This window comes from Loxodonta africana, chromosome 11 (assembly GCF_030014295.1).
Source record: "Loxodonta africana isolate mLoxAfr1 chromosome 11, mLoxAfr1.hap2, whole genome shotgun sequence".
Classification (NCBI taxonomy): Eukaryota; Metazoa; Chordata; class Mammalia; order Proboscidea; family Elephantidae; genus Loxodonta; species Loxodonta africana.
In genome coordinates this window covers 44,651,861-44,659,379 of record NC_087352.1, presented here as the reverse complement: position 1 = coordinate 44,659,379, position 7,519 = coordinate 44,651,861, and positions in this window count along the sequence as shown.

Sequence of the window (7,519 nt, the reverse complement as noted above, 5' to 3'; positions counted from 1 at the left end):
TATTAAAAAATCAAAAAGCTGAGGAACCAAGAATTTAAGAAACTTGTCTCAGTTTACCCACCTCAGTTTAAGGGGAAGAGCAGGGATTTGAACCCAGGCAGCCTGGCTCCAGAGTCCATGCCCCTAACCAGTACGGTGTTGTCTCAATTAATTACTACCAAAACCAAAGAAGAGAAAATGTGATTTAAAGGGAAGTCAGTTGCCATCAAGTCAACTCTGGTTCATGATGACCCCAAATGTGTCAGAGTAGAACTGTGCTCCACAGGGTTTTCATTGGCTGAGCTTTTGGAAGTAGATCACCAGGCCTTTCTTCTGAGGTAGTTCTGGGTGGACTCAAACCTCCAACCTTCCAGTTAGCAGCCAGCATATTAACTTTTTGCACCACCCAGGAAATCCCGAAGGAAACCAGTACTCCACAAATTATGTACCATGTTTGAGGGTCCCCAAGGGTGCTGCAGCCAGTGCCTGGGTGAGCTCCTGCCCTCTGCTGTGTCTGCACTTGGGAGATCCCTACTGTGTGGCATAATGCTCCCCTCTGGCGCCCAGTGTGACAACACAACTCAAACCCCGGGGGAAGAGGCCCTGCACTCTCAGCAAGGAAGGACACTCTCCTTAGTGTCCCACAGCAAAGCAGAGGCCAGACAGTGACATTTAATAAAACTTTACTGTCAGCCCGATGATAATGAAAGCACAGAATGGAAGATAAATTACAAACAACCTCAGACTCAGACTCATACCCAATGGTGGCTTCCCACGGTCAGTCAGCACCCACCCCCTCAGTCTTGGCCAGAAGAGCTAGGGCCCCTCATTCTTAAGAGGGTAAGAAACAGCTTCCAAGTCCTATCGATCTTGTTGACTTCTTCCAAAGATGACTGGTAACAGGTCTATTCATTTCACTTTCTTATCAAGTACTGAAAATCCTTAAGCTAGTGGTTATGTCTAAAAGAAAGAGCCTGGTGGCGATGAGAGTGAAATGGTCCTATCTAGCTGTTGCTGCTGCTGCTGTTGGTGGTGTTGTGTGGCATTGAGTGGATTCCAACACCTGGTGACCCTATGTGTGCAGAGTAGAACTGCCCCACAGAGTTTCATGGCTGTGACCTTTTCAGAAGCAGATCGCCAGGCCTGTCTTCTGAGGCGCCTCTGAGTGGATTCGAACCATCAAACTTTTGGCTATTGGCGAAACACTTAGCCGTGCATGCCACCCAGGGACTTATCTAGCTATAGAATTATAAAATTCTGTGTTTCTAATGTTCCCAGAGAATGCCTATTATGTGGAAAGGGGGAGGGGCCGAGAGATGTGATATTGACAATAGTGGGTACGTTTCTGCTCATCCTTACATATCAGCCTGTTGTTTATTCCTCTGAGTGAGGCTGTTGGCCATCCTGCATCAGTAGAATACTTGGCTTCCCGTGTGTCGATAAGGACCACAAAGCACAGGTTTCCTTCTTTTCTGTGACCATAAATTAAGGTCCGTTCCACCCTCATCCGCACGCCAGGTCTTGGCAGCCTTCTTCGAATCTTGGGGCTCTTTGAGTACTTACAGTCTTTGTTCAAGTTTTTACTTTGTTCAAGTAAGCAGCCTTCCGATGACTGGCCCAGATGTGAGGCCTACATTTGGAAACTATCCATTGTCTCGGCCCAGGCCTTCAAGCTCAGGAGATGTGTGTTTCAGGTACAACTACACTCTGCCTGCTGATCTAAATCCAAAGGCCTAGGCAGGGCTGAGGGCTCAGAGCTGGCTGCTGGGATTGGAGACAGTGTGTTGGGTTAAACCCTAAGGGGCAGTTATTTGGAAAAGGCCAAGGCTGCCCCCAGACAGCACCATATCTGTCTTCCCCTCCTACCACTGTTACTTGGTTTCCCTTGGCAGGGCCCAAAGCTCCAGGCCAGCCACAGCACCCAGCATGCACTTACCTTATCTTGTGAATGTATCTCACGGATGTTCCACCTTGGCCTGGCCCCTGGATGGGAATTGGTTGGCCCAGGCTGAGACTCAGTCTCCCAGTTTGGGAAATGTGTACCTGAGATATGTGTACAGGCACGTCTCTCCTCTCCTGTGCCATCACTCTAACACTAACTCATCCCATGAATGACTAAAACAGCACCTACTGGTTTTCTTGCTTCAGGGCTTCATATTCCACCTTTCTATTCCTGCCAGAGTAAGCTTTCAAAAGTCAGATCTGATGTTATGACTCTTGTCATTAAAGCAATAGCAACAGAGAACCCTCAAAGTTCCCCATATTCGTTAGGATAAAGTCCAGACTCCTTAACAATTATTAACTAGCATTCATCTCTCATTTCTATCAAGTTGCTTTACTTTCCACTCCACCCTTCCCTGCTCCCCACCCGCCATGTACAAATAACCTGTGTTTCAGAGAGTGAACTGCTTACACAATTTTCTTTCTCTTCTGGCCTTTCCACATATTACCTAAACCTGGAAGCTCTCTCCCCTAATTTTCAAAACGCTACTGATAATCCCCACCAGCGTATAAAATGTAGGCGTTTCACTGGCCCCTCCCCAGTGACCACAATTCTCGGCTTCTTTTGGAGAGGAATTCCTGGAAGGACTGCCTATGTGTACTGTCTCCAATCCTCTCTTCCCTTTCTCTCTTGAAACCATTCCAGCCCAGCTTTTGCCCTCACCAAACTGTTCATGTGGCTGTCACTTGTGCTGTTCAAGACATCTGCATGGCCCACCCTGTCACCTCTTTCACATGTCATCTCCCCAGTGAGGCCTTTAAAATTACAACTCTGCCACCCTAAGCCCCACTGGCATTCCCCACACCCCCACTCTGACTTACTTTTCACCATCTCATATACCATCATGTACTATTTAACTTATCGTGTTTTTACACAAATAACGTGCACCTTCTGCATCTGTTTGCCAGCTGAGCACTCACCTCTTGAGGCATCCTCACAAGCAGTGCCATGCCAATCCTCTTCCACATGTTTCTGTGAAAAAAATTAGCACAGCATACTTATGAAAATACCTTGAGGGTGAAGGGCAGGGCCAGCAAACAAATGCAGAAGGTGTGTGTTATTTGCGTAAAAATATGGATGTATTTGCTTGTTTACTGTCTGTTTCCTTCCACTAGAATGTAAGCGTCACGAGGGCAGGTATTTTCATTGCTATACTATCAGTATTTGGATATGGCAATTACTCAAAAAATATTATACTGGTATTTGCATATAAAAAAACAAAAAACAAAACCTGTTGCTGTCGAGTTGATTCTGATTCATAGTGACCCCATAGGACAGAGTAGACCTGCCCCACAGAATTTCCAAGGAGTACCTCGTGGATTTGAATCGCCTTCCTTTTGGTTAGCAGCTGAGCTCTTAACCACTGTGCCACCGGGGTTTCCTATTTGCATATGGAGATAGCTAAATAAGAGTACAGGAAGATTAAAAGTCAAAGGATAAAAAATAATATGCTAAGGAAATACCGTTAGAGAAATCAAGCAATAATATTATTATTAACATCGAGCTGAGTAGACTTTAAGGCAAAAATTATTAATAGAGCTGAAGGTCGTGACATAATGAATGATATGTGAAAGTTCAATTTCCCAGAAGCATATAGCAGTTCCAAAGTTGTATGCAACTAATAACAGGGCATCAAAATAAACAAAACAAAAATTGATAGCTGTATGGGGAAACTGCCAAATTCACCATCTTCATGGGAAATTTTGGGTAATATTTCAGAGGACTAATATCATACGGCACTGGGGTTTTTTTTGGGGGTAATATCATATCATACAGACCACAATTTTCAGTCACAATTCCGTTAAATTAGAAACCAAGAAAATAACTTAAAATATATGTGTATATATATACACATACACACATGTTTGGAAATTTACAAAAAGCACTAAATTTATTTATTAAAAATGAAATTACAATGGAAATTAGAAAACATTCAGAACTAAACAGTAACTAAAAAAGTATGTATCAAAATTTGTCCCATGCAGCTAAAGTGGTATCTGAGGGGGATTGATTCCAGGACCCCACTCCTTGGATACCAAAATCCTCGGATGCGTAAGTCTCTTATATAAAATGGCATAGTATTTGCATATAACCTATGAACATCTTCCTGTATACTTTAAATCATCTCTGGATTACTTACAATACCTAATACAAAGTAAATGCGACGTAAATAGTTGTTACACAGTTCTGTATTGTTTAGGGAATAACGACAAGACACAAGGCAAATACTGCTCAAACAAGGAGTGCTGGCAAGAGACTAAGGATCTGTCAAATGGCGAAGGCTACAGCAGGGGATGCCTACACATCACTTCTTTCGTGTGGATTCAGCATCGTGCTTGGCACACGGCAAATTCAAGTTTTGCTTTTTGGAATTTTTTTTTTCCCTGAATATTTTTGATTCATGGTTGGTGGAATCTGTGGATGCAGAACCCGTGGATACGGAAGGCCGACTATACTTGGAGAACAATTTATAGCCTTAGATATTTATATTAGAAAAGAAGAAAAACTAAAAACTAGCAAGCTAAAGAAAAAACTTAAAAATTAGAAAAAAAAAAATAGCAGAATAAGCCCAAAGAAAGAAAGATCGTAAAGGTAAAGCAGACATTAATGAAATAGAAAATATTAGAGAGGATCAACAAAGCCAACAGTTGATTTTTTTGTGGGGGGGAAACTAAAAAATAAATAAAAATCTAGAAATACTAATCAAGGGCAAAAAGAGAGAACACAAATAAATAATAGTAGGAATTTAAAAGAGGATGATAAACTACAGGTGCTGCAGAGGCTAAAGAGTTAAGAGGATATTATAAAAACAGTGACTGGTCAAGTTGCTATTCAGTGATGTTGGTTGGTTAAGACCATTCCCTTATTTATAAAATGTTTGAACTAGCTCTCATCTCAAATATCCCGCAGAGCAGTGCATCTGACCCTTTAAAGGAGGATCTCATTAAAATGCTGATTTTGATTCAGTAGGTCTGGGGTTGAACCCAAGAATATGCATTTCTAACAAGATAACCCCACCCTTAGTGATCTGATGTTACTGGCCCATATTTGAGCAGCAAGGTCTTAAGGCGTTATTATCCTACAAATCTGTGCTACTGTCTTTCTGTGCTGCCTTTTCCTACACTTACTCCCCAGCTCCCAGATTCCTTTCCATGCCATCCAGATATAGTCAAGCTAATATTTCAGAGTCAAAACCTTAAATAACCTTAAAAGAAGCAGAAAAAATAAAGCAAAATAAACCAAGCTCAACACCCTTTAATTTTACTACAGGCTGCAACTAGGAGGACATCATTCCTAAAAGAGGATACCTACAATTAAATCTTTTTTTCTTTCTTTTTCTTTTTGTTTTGTTCTGTTCAGATGAGTCAGTTCACTCTATATTATGAGAAATGCGTGAATTGAAAACTCGCATATAGACAAATATATGCCAATAATTTACTTACGATGATATGTTGTGGTTGTTGTTAGGTGCCATCGAGTCAATTTCGACTCATAGCGACCCCATGTGACTGAGTAAAACTGCCCCATAGGATTTTCTAGGCTGTTTAATCTTTATGGGAGCAGATCACCGGGTCTTTCTCCTACAGAGCCACTAGGTGGGTTCAAACTGCCAACCTTTCAGTTAGCAGCTGAGCGCTTAACTGTTGTGCCACTAAACGTTGGGCTCCGTTATAATGATATACAGTTCTTTAATGCATTCATTAACAATAAACTCTATGACAATTTTCTCTTTTAACTATGTAAGTGGAATTTCTATTTGTCTTCACACAGTGTTTCAGAGGCTTATCTTAATTATTCCAACATCATTAGCAGTTGAATGTTGTGCAATGTGGGAGAAAAAAGTCTCCAACATAATACCTTCTGAGGAATGAACTTTAACTTCAAATCCCCTTTGTGTAAGTCAAGGAAAAATTAAGTCACGTTGCTTGAGTACACAAAATGGGAATTTTCTTTTACTTATTTTTCTAGCAGTAATAGGGACTTTCAGCTTTAATAGTTAAACTCAAGGTTGGAGGGGAAAGAAAAAAAATACCTGTATATCTATATATCTATACACACACACACACACAACTTGGCAAATATTAGCCACCTGTCCCTCAAATACCTGGAACCAAGTAGAAAAATGAAAAATTTCTCTAGCCATCCCAGAAAATGAAAGGAGAATTTTTTAAATCAAATATGACATCACTTACTGCAGTGACTACCACCCTAGGCATCCCTCTTGGTGCTGGCACACTCTACCGAGGCCTCACTCCAGCCCCAGGCCAGGGCCACTGGAGCAAGAGGAGGTATTCGATAGAGAGGTCACAGGACCATCATTAGAACATTCCCATTACCAGGCCTACAGCAGTGTCTAGGTATTCGTGCCACCTTCAGATTGGTTCTAATTAGTTGTCCCTCAACACAAAACTCAACCTAGAACCCAGTATGCCAATTACAAACCCAAACACAGAGCTGTGAGCCTTCCTCCTCCACTGCCAGGCAAGATGTCATCATCATCGTCGTCAAGTGATGTTGAGTCAATTTCGACTCACAGTGACACTAAAGGACAGACTAGAATGGCCCCGTAGGGTTTCCTAGGCTGTAATCATTACAGAAGCAGATCACCAGGTCTTTTCTCCCTTGGAGATGCTGAGTGGGTTCAAATGGCTAACCTTTTGGTTAGCAGCTGAGCACTTAACCATTGCACCACCAGGCCTATGCCAGCTGCAATACTATTTTCTCTAAATGCTGCCTTGACCCAGTTTTGAGTCAAATTCTGGAGGCCAGTCCATTCCCTTTCTTGAGCAGCTTATGAAGTCCACTCTCCAACCACTTCCCTTACCAGGTTTTCATACTCCTGGGCCACTGTGCACCCAACATACTCACCCCAGGGCCCAGTATGCAACAACTAGAGACAGCCCCTCTGCCCCATGAGTCTGCAGAACTATTCAAAATGTCCAATCTGTGAAAGCCTGTGAAACCTAGCTAGCCCTACCCTGCTAGGCATATATAAGCCCTCTCCTATAATTCCAATGTGTTGTCAACTTGTCCCCCAGTGCAGCCCTCTGTGTGGCCTTGTGTCATGGCGTGCTGTGCCTCTCCGTCTCTGGGAACTGTGGGTATGATAAATCTGTTACTGTGCATGGCCTCCCTCACTCCTCCCTCCCGCATCGCACCAGATTTACCATCCCACAGATTTGTTAGAATGTCAGCCGCCAGCCACCTGCTTGCTCCCTGGTAGAAGTCTAGAGGTTTATTACTGAAGGAACTGAATGAGAGGGTCTTAGCTTTGGGCCACCTGGTAAGATGGAGATAGGGGTGAAGCATGAGGTTGAAAAGAGAGAGAGAATACTCAAAAATCTGCCTGTAAAATGGCCTCATACCCTGAGGGTAGGTCACAAGAGGCCAAGTACCTTCCCTTCCCCTACCCTCTTCAGTAGATGAAAGGATTTTTTTTTTTTTTCTGGAGACACTAAGTAGTTCCAGAGAAAGTAGGTACGTAAGTTGACATTTAAGTGCCCCTCAACGATCCATCAAGAAATACCACCCTTGCAC